The following is a 10,259-nucleotide window of genomic DNA, read 5'->3' on the forward strand; positions in this document are numbered from 1 at the left end:
TGTTAGGGACTAAATTGATATAATTGAAAAGTTAGGGATTAAATTAATATTTGGTGTAAAGGATAGGTACCAATTATGTCGTTTATCCTAAAATATATCATAGTTTTCTATTACATGAAAATATATAAGGACAAAAAGTTGCTTTTATATCTCTCAAACATGGCCGGACATATAGTGTTGTATATATAGAAAATGAGAAATGATATGTCCACAATATTTTTACAACAAATCCTAAGTGGCAGGTTGTTACTGGTTGTTATTGTTAGGTTAAAAAAGTAATCTCAGTGCTAAATTCACATTTGAACCAATAACAACTAACCACCCATGATTTGTTGTGAAAATATTGTAAAAATGTTGTGAACGTAGCACTTCTCATAGAAAATATATGTGCTATAAGTCATTACAAACCATGTTAATGGCATTAACATTTAAAATAACTTTTTCCTTTTGTTATTTGACTAAACGTATATCGCAGATGGACATTTAAATGCAATGGCAATTATATGGAATTATAACCCATTAAAACATTGAGTTATATATAGATGGAAACATCATAACTTGCTTTTAGTGGTCACAAACATTTTTGTAAGGTTAAGGGCCTAAAGTGTATATTGGGCCTTGAGCCTAGTCCGAGGACACGAATGGTCCAAGGAGGAATAAATAGCTATGGGTAATTCCAGTCTAAAGTCTCATAAGTAGGGAATGAGTGGAAGGTGGTCCGAGGAGGAACATCTCCTCGGATAAACTGGGAACAGCTCCAGTATGTATCCTAATAATTAAGGTGACCTTCCATGAAACTCAAGTGACAGGGACGTGCATCATAAACGTACCAGGGTGATGGGAACTCAAAAATATCTAAGGGAAAACTGTTACCACCGCATTAAATGCACTACAGCTACTCTTCTGGCCGCATTTATATGGAGGAGACTCCTGAACAGTGCTACCTTGGCAATCACAACTCACGAAAAGCCAAAGTGGGTGTCTGATGGGATAGGTACTCAAGTAAGGACTCAAATGATCAACAAGTGTAGGATCAAGATGGTTCAGAGGGAGCTATATAATGTAAGAGACCTCTCGTGAGGAAGGGATCGAAAAAATAGAAACTGAATACTGTAGCAATTAAAATTGTACCTGTACTCTGTTTAATTGATTTATGTGAAAAATAACCTCCTTGGACAGTGAATTCATTTAGTTTTGTATTCCTTATTCTTACTTGACCATCTTCTAAATCTATTCAAGCCATTGTCCAATTCATTAAGGCCTAGTTCTTTAACCCACTCTCTACAAATTTATTGTATTGGGCTCACTGGGCCAATATCCCACACACTTTGGGCTTGGGCTGTCAAACGTGTCCCTACAATTTTTATTAGGAAATGTATTTGGTAAGGAAGTATTGTCATATAAATTCAGCCACTAAACTTCCATTTAATCAATAATATTTATAGTCATCAACAGAACAATTATTTTAAAATAAAATTTAATATTTTTATCAAAATAATCCAACTGAAACTAAGATACATCTTTGGATGCTAGTGCTCTTAGGTTGTGGAAATAAGAAAACTGTATTACTAAAACATATCAACTCATTCAAAATACACAATCTCACACTCACAGCCAGCCCGCAACTTGTGACCTTTGGTGCTCCATGCTATATGTATATGTATATATATGAAGGCTCTTTAATCACTTTTTCCGCCGTATCTATTTCCGATCCATTGGAGGTGGTACCTAGCTATCATGGTATGTTATAAATATTTGTGAGTTGTGAACCCATTCTCTTTGGATTCATTTAATTTTGGTTTAATTATCATTTTGGTTTTTAAAGTTCCAAATCTGGAAATTTAGTTGTTAATTTTTTGATAGGAGAAAATGCTATTTTGGTCTCTACATTTTGAAGTCCCAATCAAATTTTTCTCTATATTTTGGTAGTAACCAATTTGGTCCATGTTATTTTTAACTTACAGTCAATTTAGTCACTGTCATTAACCTACTAATGGAAAATGTTTATGTGGCAAATGGTGTGTAGTTGGCACATTTTAAGCTTACGTGGCAACTAAATAATAATAATAAGTTTGGATATATATTTAAAAATTCTAACTCAGCACTAGCGTGGAGTCTTCTCTCTCGTGCCTTCACGAGTTTTCTTCCTCCCTTGGCTTTGTGCGAAGGGTATTGTTTTCTGTTTTTTCTTTTACATGGCTGATGAGATGGCTGATAGTATGAATAAACTAAGGCTTACATCTGACGAGGAAGAGATCATAGCCATATCTGATGATGGTAGATTAGAAGTTTTGGAGAGTTGTAATCTAAGTTTAATCGGGAAATTCTTAACGTGCAAGCCCTTTAACAAGATGGTTGCTAAGAACACAATACGGAGGGCTTGGGGCGTTGATGATGTGATGCAGATTTTAGAAGTCAGCCCAAACTTATTTCAGTTTAAATTCCGTTCAGAATTTGAGATGGATAGGATTTTGAGAGGTGGTCCTTGGTCTTTCGAAAATCAGCTTTTTATGCTAAAAAGATGGAAAAAAGGCATGATCGTGGGGAATATAAAGATGTAGAATGCGTCGCTTTGGGTTCAAATCTGGGGAGCATCGTTAGATATGATTTCTCCTCAGGTTGCTAAACAAATTGGAGGCCGCTTGGGTGAAGTGGAAGAGGTTGAATGGAAAAAGAAGAGGGATGATGTTAACTTTTTCATGCGTGTTAGGGTGGCCTTACCAATCTCAAAGCCCCTTTGGAGAGGAGGTTTTATTGCTGGGACGGATGGAGAGCGGTATTGGGTGGATTACAAATACAAGAGATTACCTATTTTCTGCCATTATTGTGGGATTTTGGGGCATGACTTCAAGAACTGTGCTGCTCATTATGCAGCAGAGAAGAATGGTGGAGTTGAAGAGTACCAGTATGGAGAGTTTCTTAGAGCAATAGGGGGGCGTTCAAGGGGCGCGGCCAGTCAGTCTACTGGTGCTAAATCCAGTTCAACAGAGGATGCAGGCCGTGATTTCATGCAACCGTCTGAACTGAGTGGTCAGGGTATGAGGAGAACGATGGCGGCGCAAGTTGCTGGTCCAGGAAACCTTAACGGGACTGATAAGGAAACTTCCGAGAATTTAGGTAACGTAGCAACAATTTCGGTTTTTGAAGAAGCTGGCCATGCAAACGTTATGGATGTGGATTCTGGGCTGGAACGGGATATTTCGAGTGTTTTGCCACCTGTTCAGCATATTAATGACTCACACACGGGTTTTGAGAAAGATTTAGTTGTCTCTAATTTGGAGGGAGAACAGGCCGATTATCAGGTTGATGGGCTGGTTTTGGAGAAAGCTAATCTAGTGGATACAACTGGGCCATCCGTATCTAGGCCCAAAACCACATGGACTCGTATCAATAGGATGGATTTTGGGCTTGGTGGTCTAACAAAGGCACTCACGTTACCATCACTTGGGAAGAGAGACACATGTACAAACAGCAGTGACCAGGATGAAGATCTTCAAACAAAAAAAGGAAGAGTGGAAGTTAGGGGTAGTGTGGAAGGTCGTGATGCGAAGATATCAGCAAATTGTGAGGGAACAAGCTCCCATAGTCTGTTTTCTGATGGAGACTAGACTGGATAAGGATAGTTTTGAAGATCTTTATAGTAATTTGTCGTTGCAAAATAAAATTATTGTCAAGCATCCTAATGCTGGTGGAGGTTTAGCCTTTTTGTGGAAGAACACTATTAATTTGGAGGTTATTAATTATATTGCAAACCATGTCTTAGTAGTGGTAACAGAGGAAGATGGGTTTAGGTGGTTCCTGACTTGTTTTTACGGGTGGCCGGAGGCTCAGCAGAAAGAGAAATTGTGGAGATTATTAGAATATTTGAGGACTTTTGTGGAAGGACCGTGGATGGTTATAGGGGATTTTAATGCTTTTTTGCATGCTTCAGAGAAGAAAAGCAGAAGGCCACCACAAACTTCACAGGTTAATGCTTTTAGGGAAGCTTTGGAGTCTTGTCATCTTCAAGATCTTGGGTTTAAGGGTTATCCTCTTACATGGAACAATAAGAGACCAGGGGAGGCAAATACAAAAATTAGGTTGGATAGAGGTGTGGCTAATGAAGCTTGGTTAAGGAAGTTTCCATTGAGCAGAATTACACATTTATCTACCCATGCATCGGATCATTTACCATTGTTGTTGCAGGTACAATCTTTTGATCCCCAAAGACAGAGAAGGGAGAGAAGCTTTAAGTTTGAGGAGTCTTGGCTGCTGCTAGATGATTGTGAGGAGACGGTGAAGGAGGCTTGGGGTAGAGATCTTTTTGATACACATGGCCTTGAATTTATTAAGCAGAAAATTCAATCGTGTGGAGAAAAATTGTTGAGGTGGGGTTCGGCCAAGACTGATCCGGATGTTGAAGCAATTAAAGTAACTTAAAAAACAATTGGACCGGTTGAATGAAGTAGAAGTCTCTGATGCTAGTAAGGTCGAGTACTTGGAGTTGAGCAAAAAGATGGATGAGCTTCTTCAGAAACAAGAAATTTATTGGGCCCAGAGGTCTAGAGTTTCTTGGTTGAAACATGGTGATAAAAATACAAAATTTTTCCACTCCAAAACTAGTCAAAGGAGAAGGAAGAACCACATTAGGGGCATTAAAAATGCTTAATGGCAGTGGGTGGAGGAAATGGAAGATGTGGTGGCAATAGCTTCAGATTATTTTAACACTCTTTTTCATGCAGGTTCTGGTGATCAAATGGAGGAGTGCTTGGATGCTGTTCCAAGTAGGGTGACTGAAGATATGCTGATGATCTTATCTAGTGAATTTACTGCTGAAGAAGTCAAAGTGGCCTTATTCTAAATGAGACCTACTAAGGTGCCTGGACCCGATGGTATGAATGCCCTTTTCTATCAAAAATTTTGGCACATAGTGGGTGATGATGTGGTTTTTGCTGTGTTAGATTTTTTAAATAATGGTAATATGTTACCTGAAATCAATCACATAAATATTGTTCTTATTCCTAAAGTGAAAGATCCAGAGAAAATGTCTGATTTTAGGCCAATCAGTTTATGTAATGTAATTTACAAGATTATTTCCAAAGTATTGGCCAACAGGTTGAAACAGGTTCTACCACATATTATCTCACCTACACAGAATGCCTTCGTTCCGGGGAGATTGATTACAGACAATGTGTTGGTGGCCTATGAGACACTACATACAATGCATGCTAGACAGAAGGGCAAGAAAGGTTCTTTGGCATTGAAGTTAGATATCAGCAAGGCCTATGATCGTGTGGAATGGTAGTTCCTTCAAAAGATCATGGAGAAAATGGGCTTTCCAGCAGTGTGGATAGAGAGGGTGATGAGTTGTGTTACCACTCCATCCTTTTCTATTTTGGTGAATGGCAACCCTATGGAATGGTACATCCTACGCGTGGAATCAGGCAGGGCGATCCTCTGTCTCCATATCTTTTTCTGTTATGTGTAGAAGGATTCACAGCTTTGTTGGCAAAAGCAGAGTTGGAAGGGAGGATAAGGGGAGTGTCTATTTGTAAAGGTGCACCTAGAGTTACTAATTTATTGTTTGCAGATGATTCTCTGTTGTTTTGCCGGGCTTCACAGACTGAAGGGGAGGCCATCATGGAGATTCTCCAAACTTATGCAAATGCTTCAGGTCAATGCATAAATTTGGAAAAGTCATCTGTTTACTTTAGCACAAACACAACAGCAGTTCAGAGGCAGCAGCTGTTGTAGATTTTGGGTGTTAAGGAAGTAATGAAGTTTGACTCTTACCTAGGCCTACCAACCTTGATTGGTAGGGCTAAGTACCATACCTTCTCTTATGTCAAGGATAGAGTGTGGAAGAAGTTACAGGGTTGGAAGGGAATGATGTTATCTAAAGCTGGGAAAGAAGTCCTTATCAAGGCTGTTGCTCAATCCATACTGACATACACCATGAGTGTTTTCCAACTTCCTATGAAATTATGTGATGAACTGGATAATTTATGTGCCAAATTCTGGTGGGGTCAAGTAGGTAATGAAAGGAAGATTCATTGGAGGAGTTGGGATAAGCTTTCTACATCAAAGCGAGAGGGAGGTATGGGTTTTCGAGACTTAAGGGATTTTAATTTAGTTATGTTGGCTAAACAGGGCTAGAGAATGCTTCAAGACCATGATTCCTTATTATCAAAGTGCTTCAAAGCAAGGTATTTTCCTCGGTCTACTTTTCTTGAGGCAAAAGAGTCTCCCGGATGTTCTTATGTTTGGAGAAGGTTGGTGGCTGCTCTTCCTATTCTCAAGTCAGGCTATTGCTGGAGGGTTGGTACTGGGTCTTCAATAAGTGTTGTGGGTGATAAATGGATCCCTAACTACCCTACCAACAAAGTTCTTCATCCTATTCATGAGCTGGTTGATGAGTTAGCTGTTTCAGAATTAATTGATCTGGAGCTGCATGTCTAGAGAGGTGATCTGATCATGACTTTGTTCCATAGAGACGATGCTGCTGCTATTACAAAGATTCCACTTAGTAGAAGGTTTGTGTCAGATTCAATCATTTGGTTGCATAATAAGAATGGGATGTTCTTGGTCAAGTCTGCCTACAAGGTTGCATGAAGAATGAGAGGTGAAGGGTCTCGGGCTGAATCCTCAGGGGGATGTGTTGGGAAACTGGTCTGGCCGGTTTTGTGGAAGCTCTATGTTCCAAACAAAATAAAAATATTTGGGTGGTGGGCATGTAATGACATCTTACCAACAAAGTGTAATCTGGTGAGGAGGAAAATTATTAATGATGACAAGTGCCATATTTGCTCTAGGGACGTGGAGTCCGTAACCCATGCTTTATGGGGTTGTGCAGTGGTGCAAGATGTGTGGGCTAGGAGCATTCTGAAGCTGCAAAAGGGTGTCTCGGCCTTCAGTGATTTCATGCAGCTCATGGAGCACTTGGTGGCTTGGCTTTCAACTGATGAGATGGAGTTGTTTTGGGTTCAGTGTTGGCTGGTTTGGAATTAGCGCAATTTTGTCTTGTATGGAGGTTAGTTGAAGCATCTGACCAGTCTTAATAAATGGGCAGAGGAGTTCCTAGAGGAATTTAAACACACACAGGTGTCTCTGGATAACAGTATGAGGGAGCAAGCAATGGGTGATATATGGCAGCCGCCTTTGTCTATGGAATATAAGTTAAACTTTGATGCAGCAATTTTTTCTGGGCTGGAGAAATCAGGTATAGGGACTATCATCAGGAATGATAAAGGTGAGGTCATGGCTGGCATGTCTGCTATTGGGCCGAAGGTGGATACAAGTGAAGAGGCGGAGCTTCTTGCGTGTAGGTGATCAATAGAGTTTGCTGTAGAAGCTGGTTTTACTCGCCTAGTGATAGAGGGAGATAATTCCAATATCATGCAAGCAATTTCTTCTGATGCGGCTAACTACTCCTTCCTTGGCAATGTGGTGGATGATATTTGCCATTGGATGTCGGGATTACAGTGGGTTTCAACTAGTAAGATTAGGAGGGGAGGCAATAAGGTAGCACATGTTTTAGCTCAACATGCTGGGCACTTAGATTTTGATTTATTTTGGTTAGAGGATTCTCCCCCACCAGCTTTGGAAGCCTTGCATCAGGATTTGATTTTATTATGATTGAATGAATGATTTTCCTTTCTCAAAAAAAAAAAAAAAATAATTTCTCAATTTTAAAATCCATTCATTTTCTTGTCCTTTCTGGCCTTTTCTCGGAAACCACAAAGAAAATTTTTGTCATTTCCTTTTCTCTCACTTGGCAACCAAACAACAACCCTCAAATACTCTCTTTGAAAATCCAGAAAAATTCCCAGCAAAATAGAGAAAGTGTCTCAGAAAATCTCGATACATCTTTTTATCTTCAACCTCAAGCTAAAATCTAAAACTCCTTTGTAAATCTAAGTTGCACCGACATGGACACGGACACGAACACGGATATGACACGGGCATGGACACGGGGATACGACAATTTTTGAAAAATAAGGATACGACACTGTGTGGACACGAAAATTAAATAGTTAATTAAATTTTATATTTAGGCATATTTTTTAATATTTTTAGACATAAAATACGTTTATGTGGTCATTTTAGTAAAATCACCTACAATATTTAACTTTAATAAATAAATAAAACTATAGCAGGACATACAAAAACAAAAATCACTAAATTTATAATAAACATTATAATTTATAAGGTAAAACAAAAGGTTGAGTAAAGAAACAAAAAAAATTAAAAAAAAAAATCATAATAAAAAGTATAACAAAGTGACAGTGAGAGTGGGATTAAAAAAAAAAAGCGTTATAACTTATAAGAGCATTCATAGCAGTGGAGCAAAAAATATAGCTATTTGGCATCTACAAAGTTCACTTTATCTATTTTACCTTTTCACACCCAACAGCAATGGAGCTATATTTTTAGCTATTTGATTAAAATAATATAAATAACTCATTAAAATAATAATAAAAACATCCACAGAGGAAAAAAAAAAAAGAAAAAAAAAAGAAAAAAAAAACCAGCACAGCATAAACATCCACCACCACCACCAGTCCACAATAGGAAAGAAAAAACCACCAACCCAAATCCTTAATCTTTTTCCTCAACCTAGATCAAATAAAATCACCAATCACAAACAAAATCAAAAATCACCAATTACAAACGAAATAAAAAATTAACACAATTCATATCGGCGAAATAGATCGGCGATGAGGCTTGGGGAGATCGGTGATTTGGCTTGGGGTGGGTCAACAAGTTGGGTTGGCGGAACAGATTGGCGATGGGGATTGGGGTGGGTCTACAGAATAGATCGGCGATGAGGGTGTTGGCCGGCGAGTTGAGGGATGAGGGAGATAAGGGAGTTGGCTGGTGAGCTAGACAGAAAAAAAAATTGAGGAAGAAAGAAGAAAGAAGAGAAGCTGGAGAGAGAGAGAGAGAGAGAGAGAGAGAGAGAGAAAGAAAATAGGAAATGGTTGTTTAATGAGAGAAGTGTAATCATTATTATTATTAATTTTTTTTAGCTTCAAGCTACAGTACACAGCCAAAAATAGTTGCGTACTGTAGCTCTGAAGCTAAAATTTTTAACTATTCCTTCACTGCTGTAGGGCCATTTTTGTATTTTGGTGAACCTAAAATAGCTATATAGCTATTTAGCTTCACTGCTGTAAGTGCTCTAAGTGAGTAACAGTACATCCATTCACCCAAATATCTGAAAGAAAGAAAGAAAAGAGAGAGAGAGAGAGATAGAGAGAGAGAACTCAGAGAAGAGAAGAGGTCGAACATGTTTTCCATGCCGAGAGAGAGAGAGAGATCGGAAGGGACATGGCATGGCGTTGACATCTATAGAGCTCGCCGATCGGCCCAATCTAGCTCCGGCAAGGGACAGAGGGCAGCGAGCAGAGGTTAGAGGGAGGGTGGGTTAAGAACTTGAGATGTGGGTTTCAACTTTTAGTGTAATGACTTCTCAGACTTTAAGCTTGCTCTTTTGTTTTAGGGTATATCACAAAATCAATGATATTGGTAAGTCCATCTATCAAAATCTGTGATTTTTTTTTCATTGCTGGCGTGTTGGAGCCATGTCGAAGAAGTGAAAAAAGAAAAAGAAAAAAAGAGACACTGCTCGGACACTGGAGTCTGGTGAGTCTTACCGGTTCTGGTGTCCGACATACGTTGCCAAAAATGGCGTGTCGGTGCAACCTAGTTGTAAACCCATACCCACATCAAGCACTCTTTGAAATACTGTCAAAGTATTTATCACTCGCATCGTCATCAAGCGTACCCACCTTCCCAACACCAATCAGTTCAGCCCGAAGGTTTCCCTCTCTCTCTCTCTCTCGATTTCTTAATTTCTTCTTTATTTCAATGAATCTCTATCTCTTTGTCCTGTTTCAATGGCAATGGCAGACAGATTATAAACACGATGTTTTGGGCTCTTGGGGATTTGGAGGGATGTGGGTCTTAGCCTCTTAGGTTTTTGAGTTTATTGGGCATTGGATGAGTTAAGATGTAGGCAACAATGGGTGGGTCTATTCACCTTGAACATGTTGTTCATTTCCAATTTTTTTGAGGCATATTTAGCATAAAAGCTCTCTCTTTCTTTTGGTTTTTGAGTTTCGTTTGTGGTTTGTTTGGTAGTACTCTACTTAAATGTCCATGCAACAACAAAATCTTTACCTTTGTTTTGCTATTCATAAATTTCTGCTTTCATTGCACCACCGTGTATTTCCAAGAGAGAACGATTTCTAAACCATCTAAGTTGAATCGTTTGATCT

The sequence above is a fragment of the Quercus lobata genome, chromosome 6 (assembly GCF_001633185.2).
Source record: "Quercus lobata isolate SW786 chromosome 6, ValleyOak3.0 Primary Assembly, whole genome shotgun sequence".
NCBI lineage: Eukaryota > Viridiplantae > Streptophyta > Magnoliopsida > Fagales > Fagaceae > Quercus > Quercus lobata.